This window comes from Equus caballus, chromosome 3 (assembly GCF_041296265.1).
Source record: "Equus caballus isolate H_3958 breed thoroughbred chromosome 3, TB-T2T, whole genome shotgun sequence".
NCBI classification, from domain to species: Eukaryota; Metazoa; Chordata; class Mammalia; order Perissodactyla; family Equidae; genus Equus; species Equus caballus.
The window spans coordinates 59,419,508-59,431,765 of NC_091686.1; positions in this window are offsets into that span (position 1 = coordinate 59,419,508).

Here is a 12,258-nt window from a genome sequence, read left to right on the forward strand (position 1 = left end):
AATGTTTTAAGACATCCTAAAGGAAACATTCTCCAACAGAGTTTGCTTTGTTATGTGTTCAATAACCATATGTTCGTTTCTATGTGGATAATGTGCAGCATAATAGGTACCTGCAATGATTCGAGGAGAATGCAATTATTGACCCAAGGGGGTTTTACTGATTAGACTCTGAATGGCCCAAACATGACCAGAACTCCAATTGGGCATTATTAAAAGTTTGCTTTGATTCTTGGGTATTTATTCTTTTGTGCATAACAAGCTCCTAAAAAGTACATACTACCTCCCACGTTCAATGGGATGCTACCGTTCGCTATGGTCCAAAACCACAATGTCATTTTACATTTTGAATAAGCCTTACTAAACTGGCTCCCAGCTGAATACTTTTCACACATGAAATCATAACTTCAATTAAAAATAAATCCTCTGAGACATTTACAGGGCAGTAAATATGAGTCTAGTGAATGGAAAAAATGAACAACGCAGTTCTACAATGCAGGTAGATAAAAGGAATCTGAAAAGTAAAATGGGAAAATACATTCCTGGGCAATTCTTCTTCCCCAGAGAAAAAAAAGGAAAAAAATTTAGCCCTCAATAACACTGTCATCAATCATCATAGAAAATTCTAGCTTATTTGGTTCTCACAAAAGCTGGTGTAGTGGGTAGGGGTAGGGACTCGTTAATCACAGATAAAGCTACTGAGGTTTAGAAAGCTTATCTTTTCCCCAAGGCCATATGAACTAAGATTCATTCATTCAACATGTATTTAAGTGCAAATAGAGAATGACAGGTAACTACTGTGTATTGAGTGATCAGCGAAGGCCTCTGTAGACTGGTGACATTTAAGCTGAAATCTAAAAGAAGGGGTCCGCCAAGGAATATCAACAGGAAAAGCACACCAGGGGGAGGCCATAAATGCAAAGGCCCTGAGGTGGGACAGAATTGGCTGGATTCAAGAACCAAAAGAAAGCTAGAGGGCTAGAGAGATTGAGTAAGGAGTTCTGGGGTAGCCAGCCTCTAGGATGGCCTCCAATGATCACTGTCTCCTACATTCATACCCTTGTATAGTCCTCCCCCACATTGTACCAGAGTTGGTCTGTATTACAAAGAGAATACAACGATGATATATCACTCCTGAGATTAGGTTATAAAAAAACCACAGCTTCCTTTTTGAGTTCTCACTCTCTCCCTCTCTCTTGATCTCTCTTTCTCTCTCTCTGTTTCTCTCTCTTTCCACTCTGGAGGAAGCCAGCTATCTCTTATCTCATAAGATCACCCAAGCAACCTATGGAGAGGCCCACGTGGCAAGAAACTAAGGCCTCCCAACAACTATGTGAGTAAGCTTGGGAGTGGATCTTTCAGCCCACTTTGAGCCCAACATAATTGCAGCCCTGGCCGACATCTTGACCGCAATCTCAGAAGAGACTCTGAACTAGAACAACCCAGCTAAGCTGCTCCTAGATTCCTGACTCACAGGAACCATGAGATAAAACATGTTTGTTATTTTATGCTGCTAATTTAGAATAATTGGTTATGAAGCAATAGATAACTAATACAAGTTCTAAATCAGTGATCTTTTCACTAGCCTATGCTATTAAAAGAATCTTATTAGAAATTCTTCTGTACTGCAAATCAGTGACCCTTATTTAACTACGATAAGACTAGATTTTCATTATCTTGATTCATTTGGTCAGGCCTACCTCTAATGTTTGCAGGGCCTAGGACAAGAGTACAAATGAAAGCCTGCATACTACAGGTCTAAATATTTAAAATTTCTAATCAAGCTAACTAACTGTTAAATAAAGTATGTTTTATCCTTCTACGTTGACAAACATATCTTCATAAGCTCCTGGAAGACTAAGTTCCCAAATTGAAAATTCCCAGACTTTTAGGAGTTCAGCATATGAATCCCCAGCCCATGGATCCAAGCTAGTGGTAAGCCCCCCCCCCCCCCTTTTTTTTCTTGCCCCAGGCTCTATTTTGCACTGAAAGGGGTTTGTTTTACACTCAGGTGAATGCCCCAACATACAAGTTCAACCTCAGTTCATACCCCACCACAAAAAGCCATTCTGTAGCCACCCCTAGCAACTAGGGGAAGGTACACTGGCCGTGTAGTCTGCCCACAGGAAAATGGACCAGGGAAAAAGCCAACAGAGGTCCCAGAAGTAGGCTAGGGACTCTTTGGGCAGGAATCCCAGGATCCCATATACCTAGCGCATGGTCTAGAAGATAAGGCATAGCCACAGCTCTTCATGGGCATATCCACTGACTCTGCAGACTCTTCTCCCCAGTGAGGGGATATAGCTGGAGGAAAGCTTTCCAAAGACATGAGGCCTTGTGGAGGGGCCCCTCTTGCCTAGATTGAAATGCAATCATGCAGAATTCCTCTCAAACACGTAAAAATGGTGATTTATCATAAGATTTCCGGGATGTCCCTCAGAACTCCAAAGGAGAGAAATGCAGCAGGCATCAAGAAGCACCTGGAACCAGAGATTCAGGACAATGTCAATTGTCTCTCTCTATCTCTAATCTATGTGACTTGCTTTGTATTTGTGGTATTTACCATTTGGACTCTCTCTCGACTCATTTTTTTCTGCTTTTCTGCTCAATACAGCAGAAAACAAGGCTACTAGAATAGTCAGCCACCCAAAGAGCATGTTCTGATTGGCCTATCTTGGGCCAACTTCCAACTCCTAGACTGATCAACCAAGTCAAGGGGTAGACTATATTGTACTAAAATATGGCAACAATGGCTGTAACTTTGAAGACAGATAGTAAAGAATATTTTCTAAAGGAAAAGAGTCTTTCCTTTGTATGTGCTCACCATGTTCATATAAAGTAGAATTTTATTTATTAAGTTTATAAACAATTCAAAAGTTTAAATAACTGAAAGTTTTCACAAATAAAATTAAACCAAATGAAAAATATCCTAGAATATTGGCAAGAAGTCTTCAGGAGACTAGAGACCCAAAGAGAGTAGAGCAGATCTGCCATGTATAATTTTGCAGGTTGCACAATGCTCCACTTCTAGGATGCTCCATTCCTGATGACCCTATGTGACAGCCTGAGTCAATAAAATGTTTAGGGAACGAGATCAGCCCTCTTTGGCAGAGAGTGCTTGGTCATTGGTAATGAGTCTTTGGCATAGAAATTGTTATATTAAAAAAAAAGTCTATGTTCTCAAAATTTAGTGGTTTACAGTCTGCATCTTCTGAGTAAATCTATCAAAATGATCACTATTCAAATTATTTGCTAATTTAGATTTACATAAAGCTGCTCACACAACTTTTTCCCTATTAGCTTAAAACAAGAGTACTAATTTAAATGAGCTTCTGAGAAACACCAGAATATCCATCCCTTTGGTCTTATTTGGAGATAAGGCAGAAGTTTCTTAGAAGGAAATGCTATTGACTCATCTTAGTAATTTGAGCTGTTGAAGGATGGAATTCATGCATTAAAGCTCACCAGAAAGTCAAGGAAATTCACAGAAAACATATCAACTCACCATGAAGTTACAGGGAAAGTTTGTTTATTTTCAAGAAACTTAATTGCTAAACTTGGTCTATCCCCCTGGGAAATTTACTGTATCATCTCAAATAATTCATTGGAAATCAACTCAGCATAACCTCAATTATTGAGACATTTCTCAATACTAAACTTTCAAGACAAACAAGAAAAAATAACCACAGGAATATAAAATGCAACAAAAATTTACTCATAAAAATGGTTTTCTTTCCACTGATAATAACCCCTTATATAGCCCTCCCATATGCACCATGTTTTGAAAGATTTAGTGTTCCAAATTGTAATTATTAAATATTGTTTATTTAGTCAATGATTATAGCTGTCACTTTGAGTTTCTAATTTACCATATAACAAAATTATGGTCAAAAGTAGAGTCCAATACTTTAGTTAATCTGAACAACCTTATTGAGAGTTAATATATAATTTGTTACATTTTTTACAGTAGTGAAAATAATTCACTGATACCCATTATTACATTTGAACTCATTAGAGTTCAAGGATCTTAGTCTAGAGACCAGAGCTCTAAAATCATCGTAAATTAAATTTACTCTCCTAAACTTACATCCATAATTATATATTGAAAAATTATACATTGAAAATGTTCATAATGTAACATCTAAATCATCAAAGATTAAAATTGTTAGCCACAAAAAACTATATTATTTGTGAAGTTCCTTAGTAAGCAAGGAACATAAAAGCATAATGCATTATTTCAGTGAGCTTGGAGGACACTCGGGGTTATAAGACATTTGCTCATTCATCCAATCAGCAAATAAGTAGTGGGCACCACTTGTGCACTAGATTTCATTAAGTACTTGGAGATTAAAGATAAATCTCCATCTTCAAAGTACTCACTATCCAGTAGAAAGGGGAAAACTATAAATAAATAAGTACTACAATAGGCATCAGTATAGAGTGGAATAGAGGTCTGAAAGAGAAGATAATCAGCAATATTTGCAGTTTTAGGAAATTCTTCATAAGGAGGTGATATTACCTGAGCCCAGAAAAATTGGAAGGTATCAGACATCAGCACTTGGAATAGGATTTTCCTAGTACTAGGAAAATGGCTAGTGAGGAAACTGAAAGACTATCACAGCCTGGCATACTTGGGGAACTGTAAGCAGGATATCAGTAATACGCTGGGCTGGGAGATTAGAGTAGGAGAGAGGGTACAGCAAGAGATAAGAAAAGGAAAATTTACAGAGTAAGTATACATTAAAAAATTTAGTATAACATAGAATATTTTCAAAAATATTATAGACTTATTCTACTAGACAATGGGAATCCATTGTAGATTTTTTAATGAGTAACTGACATGATCACTATGCTAGATTTTCTAATAAAATACGAGCAAACTCAAAGCTTTGATACCAAAACTAGACAAAGAGAGTAAAAAAAGAAAACTACCGAACAAGATCCCTCATGAACATAGAAGCAAAAATTCACGCACACAAAAAGAAACTAGCAAATTGAACCCTGCAATATATAAAAAGAATCATACACCAGAACTATTTGGAGTTTATTGCAGGAATGCAAGGATGTTTCAATATTTAAAATCAATTAATGTAATCCACCATACTAACAGTTGAAGGAAAAGAAAACTATATGACCACATCAATTGGTGCAGAAAAAGTATTTGACAAAACTCAACATCCATTTATGATAAAAATCACTAGGATATAGACCAGAATATCCCCAACCTGAAAAGGGGCATCGACCAAAAAACCTGCTGCTAACGTCATACTTAATGGTGAGAGATTGAATGCCTTCCCCCTAAGATTGAGAGCAAGGCAAGGATGTCCAATCTCGTGGCTTCTATCCCACACTATACTGAAAGTTCTAGCTAGTGCAAAAAGGCAAAAATAAATAAAAGTCACGCAGATTAAAAAAGAAGAAATAAAACTCTCTATTCACGAACACCATGATTGTCTGTGTGGAAAATTCCAAGGAACGTAGCAAAAAACTAAACTCTGCAACTAAAGAGTTTGGCAAGGTTATAGCATACAAGGTCAACAAATAAAAATTAATCGTATTTCTATATGTTAGCAACTTACAATTGGAAAATAAAATTAAAAATCAATACCATTTACAATAGCTCCAAAAAGTGAAATACTAGGTATAAATCTAACAACACACATACAAGACCTGAGCCCTGGACTCAAAAATAAGAAATTCCTGTGGGGATCTGGAAAAAAAAGGAAATGACTTATAAAGAAAAGAAAATTAGATTTTCATCAGACATTTCAACATGAAACTTTATTCTGAAAAAATTAGAGCAACATTCTAGTTCTCTGGAGAAACAGAACCAATAAGATGTGTAGAGAGAGAGAGAAAGAGAGTTTATTTTAAGGAATTGGCTCACGCCATTTTGGAGGCTGGCAAGTCTAGACTCTGCAGGTAGACCAGCAGGCTGGAGACCAGGGAAGAGTTGACATTGCTGTTCAAGCGCTGCAGAATTTCGTCTTGCTTGGAAGAGGTCAGAATTTTGCTCTATTTAAGTCTTCAACTGTTTGAATGAGGTCCATCCACGGTATGGAGAGCAATCTGCTTTACTCAAAGTCCACTGATGTAAATATTAATCTCATTCAAAAATACCCTCACAGAAAAATACAGAATAATGTTTCACAATATATCTGGGCACCATGGCCCAGCCAAGTTGATACATAAAATTAACCATCACAATACTTAAGGAAAGAAAATGTGAACTAAGAATTTTATATCCCGAAAAACTGATTTTCAAGTATAAAGGGCACAGAGAAAATGTTAAGAACATCAGGAACTCAGAGAACAATATGCCCATGAGTTCTTCCTAAGGAATGTATGGATAAAGTGCTTCAGAAAATCAACATAACTAGACAAACTTTAGCATAAAACTGGGAGAAGTAAGCACCAGTGGCTTCTAACATTACAAAGGGAAAGACAATCAAATATGACATGCTTCCTGATAAAGGAATGCCACACCACCCATATGATATTACCCAAGGGATTAAACTTGAGTATAATCAAGCCTCTGGATCCTGCTGGCCATTTACAGAAAATATAGAGGACAGAAGAAAACTAATCTGCCCCTTGAGTATGCAATCAGCAAAAGCCAGAAAGGGGAAAACTGCAGGTCCTAGGACTCATGTTCTTCAACAGATCAACTTTAAGGTAAAGGAATGGATGAAAGAATAACTTATAGAGAAAAAGAAATTAAATTCATAAAAAAATTTAAATGTAAGATAAAAATTATTTAGTGATGCAGACTGGTATAAACTATAAAGAAATGCAATGAGTGATTACAATAAAAATTAGGATGGTGATTCCTTCTGAGGGTAAGGAGGCAGTTGTCATTAGGATGTTTCTAAGCAGGACCACAGTATGACTTTAGTGGACATAAGGTGTTTTTGCCTTCTTAATCTCCTACCTCCATAAAAAACTTTTATAAGTTATAGCTTATGACTGTGTTGGTATAAAAATGATTATATTCATATATTAATACTGTATACTAAAATATTTTCAATTTTTTTCTTAAAAGAAATTAAGGCGTTTTCTGCAAATCAAAACTACAATGAGATATCACCTTACACCAATCAGAATGGCTATAATTACCAAGACAAAAATTAACAAATGTTGGAGACGATGTAGAGAAAAGGGAACCTTTATACACTGCTGGTAGGAATGCAAACTGGTGCAGTCACTATGGAAAACAGTATGGAGATTTCTCAAAAAATTAAAAATAGAAATACCATATGACCCAGCTATCCCACTACTGGGTATTTATCCAAAGAACTTGAAATCAACAATTCAAAGAGACTTACGCACCCCTATGTTCATTGCAGCATTATTCACAACGGCCAGGAGGTGAAACAATGCAAGTGCCCATTAACTGACAAATGGATAGAGAAGATGTGGTATATATGTACAATGGAATACTACTCAGCCATAGAAAAGACAAAATCATCCCATTTGCAACAACATGGATGGACCTTGAGAGTATTATGTTAAGTGAAATAAGCCAGACAGAAACAAACACCGTATGATTTCACTCATATGTGGAAGATAAACAAACACATGGATAAAGAGAACAGAAGAGTGGTTACCAGAGGGGAAAGGGGTTGGGGGGGTCAGTAAAAGGGGTAAAGGAGTACATATATATGGTGGTGGATAAAAACTAGACTACTAGTGGTGAGCATGATGCAGTCTATACAGAAACTGATACATAATAATGTACACCTGAAATTACACTGTGTTATAAACCATTATCACCTCAATAAAATAATTGAAAAAAAAGAAATTAAGACATTTTCATGAGCCCCTAAAATAAATTAAAACATTTTAAAAGAAATTAAAATATTTTCATGTCCCCTAGAAGTATTGCGGGCTCTAGGCACTTTGCCTACTGGGCCTAATGAATATGTCAGCCTTGCTTCTGAGGTGGCTGATGAAGTTCTATTTCTTGAACTAGTTCATAGTTACAGGGGTATCTGCTTTGTTCACTAAGCTGTTTTAAAAGTATATATATACAAAAAGTATATATGTTATAAAAAGTAGAAAGCCTTATACACTAAAAATTATAAAACATTGATGAAGGAAATTAAAGAAGACACAGGTAAATGGAAAGATAGCCCATGTGCATGAATTGGAAGAATTAATATTGTTAAGTTGCCCATACTACCCAAAGTGATGCACAGATTCCTATCAAAACCCTGAGGGCATTCTTTATAGAAACAGAAAAAACAATCTTAAATTCAAATGACTCCAAATAGCCAAAGCAGTCTTGAGCAAGAAGAACGAAACTGGAGGAATCACTCTTCCTAATTTCAAAATACTACAAAACTACAGTAAACAAAACAGTATGGTACTAGCATAAAAACAAACATATAGACTGTCCTAATTTGTTCAGGCTGCTATAACAAAATACCACAGAGTGGATAACTTATAAACACAGAAATTTATTGCTCACAGTCTGGAGGCTGGGAAGTCCAAGATCAAGGTACCAGCATGGTGGTTTTTTGGTGAGACCCCTGTATCTTGTTCACGGCCAATGCCTTCTCACTGTGTCCTCAAATGGCTGCAGGTGATAGGGATCTCTCTGCAGCCTATTTTTTAAGGACTAATCCTTTCATGAGGGCTCCACCATCTTGACTTTAGCACCTTCCAAAGACGCCATCTCCTAATATCATCATCTTCAGGGGTTAAGATTTCAACGTATGAAATGGAGGGGATGGGGGAAGACATAAATAGTCAGACCATAGCATAGACTCACAGAACAGAATGAAGAGCCCAGAAACAAATCCATGCCCCAAGATAAACCCTTGATCTTCAACAGGAGTGCCAAAACACACAATGAAGAAAAGACAGTCTCTTCAATAAATGGTGTTCGGAAAACTAGATATCCACATGCAGAAGAATGAAATTGCATTCTTCTCTCACAACATATAAAAAAATCAACTCAAAATGGATTAAAAACTTTAGCATAAGACCTGAAACAGTAAAACCACTAGAAAATAACAAAGGGAAAATCTTCTTGAGACTGGCCTGGTCAATGATTTTTTGGATATGACCCCAAAAGCACAAGCAACAAAAGCAAAAATAGACAAGCGGAATTGCATCAAACTAAAAATCTTCTTCACAGCAAAGGAAACAACCAACAGAGTAAAAAGGCAACCTATGGAATGAGAGAAAATATTCGCAAACCATATATCTAATAAGGAGTTAATATCCAAATACATAAGGAATGAAAACAACTCAATAGAAAATAAATATATAACCCAAATTTAAAATAGACAAAAGATCTAAATAAACATTTCTCAAAAGAACATATACAAAAAGCCAACAGATAAATGAAAATGTGCTCAATACACTTAATCATCATAGAAATGCAAATCAAAACCATAATAAGATATCACCTCATACCTGTTAGAATGGCTATTATCAAAAAGAAAAGAGGTAAATGTTGGAGAGGATATGGAGAAAAAAGAATCCTTGTACATTGTTTTTCGGAATGTAAATTGGTACAGTGATTATGGAAAATAGTAAGGAGATTCTTCACAAAATTAAAAATAGAACTCTGTATGATCCAAAAATCCCAATTCTGGGTATATATTCAAAGGAAATTATATCAGTATGTCAAAGAGATATCTGCACACCCATGTTCGTTGTAACATTATTCACAACGGCCAAGATGTGGAAACAATCTAAATGTCCTTCGACAGATGAATGAATAAGGAAGATGTGGTGTATATATATATGGAATGGAATATTATTCCACCTTATAAAAGAAGGAGATCTCATCATTTGCAATAGCGTGGATGAACATGGAGGACATTATGCTAGGTGAAATAAGTCGGACACAGAATGAGAAATATTATATGGTCTCACTTATATATGAAATCTAAAATAGTCAAACTCATAGAAGCACAGAGTAGAATGGTGGTTGCCAAGATTTGGAGGATGGGGGAAATGGGGAGATATTGGTCAAAGGGTACAAAATTTCAGTTATACAAGATGAGTAAGTTCTGGGGAACTGATGTACAGCATGATGACTATATTTAACAACACTATACTGTATGCTTGAAATTTGTTAAGAGAGTACATCTTAAGTGTTCTTACCACACACACAAAAAATTAACTAGGTGAGGTGACAGATATGTTAATTAGCATGATTGTGATAATTATTTCAAAATGTATATGTATATCAAAACATCAAGTAATACACCTTAAACATACACAATTTTAATTTGCCAATTATACTTCAATAAAGCTGAAAAGGAAAAAATGAAATAAAATTACAGAGCCATAATTAGACTGACAGATGTCCTCTCAGTGGAAACCAGAAGGCAATGGAATAGCATTATCAAACTTCTGGAAGGAAATAAATTGAGAATCCTACACACAGGAAATATGTCCTTCAAAAAAGAAAGTAAAATATATTTTCATGAAAATTAATATGTGTCAACAGAAAGAAGATCAGTGGCTGGGGGTGGTGAGGGGAGAAGGAAGGATTAGTAAGGAGCAGGAGGAAATTTGGGAATCAATAGATGTGTCCACTATTTTTATTGTGATAGTTTCACAGCTATACACGTATGACAAAACTTACCATGTTGCATACTTAAAATATTTGCTGTTTTTTGTATGTCAGCTGTACCTCAATAAAGCTAGGGGGTTTTAAGTAAATAAATAATAAAGACATTCGCAGACAAACAAAACTGAGAGAATTTGTCACCAGCAGATTCACCCTAAATTAAATTCACTATGTTTTTTCCAGATTTTTAGTTCAATGTGTTGAAGAGGGGAAATGCTTTGTTAAATTAAAACCTAATAGGTAAAACTCATCTTGGCATCACTCTTTTTAGTAAGTTAGTAACTGTATGAACATTCTTGCATGTATTAAAACTTTAGTCTCCTACACATCAACTTTTTGGTGATTATGTCGCACGATTGTCCTATACCTTTTAAAATTATTGCTTACAAAGTGCAAAATAATTCATACTTTGTGAAAATCCATGAATCCCATCATGTTCTTTCTCCTACAAATAAGATACCAGGGTTTCATTTAGGGGGGCAGGAAGTTGAGTTAGTCCTTTTTTGGAAGGGGAAAGGGAAGGTTACGCAGTTTGCATTGCTGTGCTTTGATTCACAATCCTGGGACCTTTGGTTCAGAGCTACAATAACATGCATACGTTCGAATAATCATCCTTCTTTGACTATCTTTAGGGCTGGAATTGTAATTTTACTTGCCAATGATCTACACAGTAACCATATCAAAAATCATACAGAGCATTGTTATGTTTTCACAATTTAAGTACTAAAAATATTTATATGCTCTGTTTGTACTTCTTCATGGTTTTCACCATACTCTATTGGATTATACTTGGGATTCTATGTACGAGAGATCGCAACCTTGGAAACCCCAGAAAAGGAAATGAGGGGACAAGAAGAAGGAAAAGACGAGAGAGAGAGGCGAGAGAGAGAGAGATTATGATTTATTAAAATGCACATAAACTCATGAGAAAGACTGTTATTTTGTTAATGTGATGTATCACGTTGACTGCTTTGTGCATGTTGAACCATCCCTGCATCCCTGGAATAAGACCCACTTCATCGTGGTGTATGATCCTCATAATGTATTGTTGTTTCGATTTGCTAATATTTTGTTGAGGATTTTTGCATTTATGTTCATCAGCAATATTGGCCTGTCATTTTCCTGTGTGTTGTCCTTGTCTGGTTTTGGTATCAGGGTAATGTTGGCCTTGTAAAATGACTTAGGCAGCATCCTGCCCTGTGGAATAGTTTGAGAAGGATAAGTATTAAATCTTGTTTGAATGTTTGGTAGAATTCACTGGGGAAACCATCTGGTCCTGGATTTTTGTTTTTAGGGAGATTTTTGATTGCTATTTCAATCTCTTTACTTGGGATTGGTCTATTCAAAGCCTCTATTTCTTCTTGATTCAGTTTGGGGAGGCTATATGATTCTAAGAATTTATCCGTTTCTTGTAGGTTATCCAATTTGTTGGCATATAGTTTGTCATAGTATTCTCTTATAATCCTTTGTATTTCTGTGGTATCTATTGTAATTTCTCCTCTTTCATTTCTGCTTTTGTTTACTTGAGCTTTCTCTATTTTTTACTTAGTGAGTCTAGCTAAAGGTTTGTCAAATTTGTTTATCTTTTCAAAGAACCAGCTCTTGGTTTCATTGATCATTGCTATTGTCTTTTTATTCTCCATTTCATTTACTTCTACTCTGATTTTTTA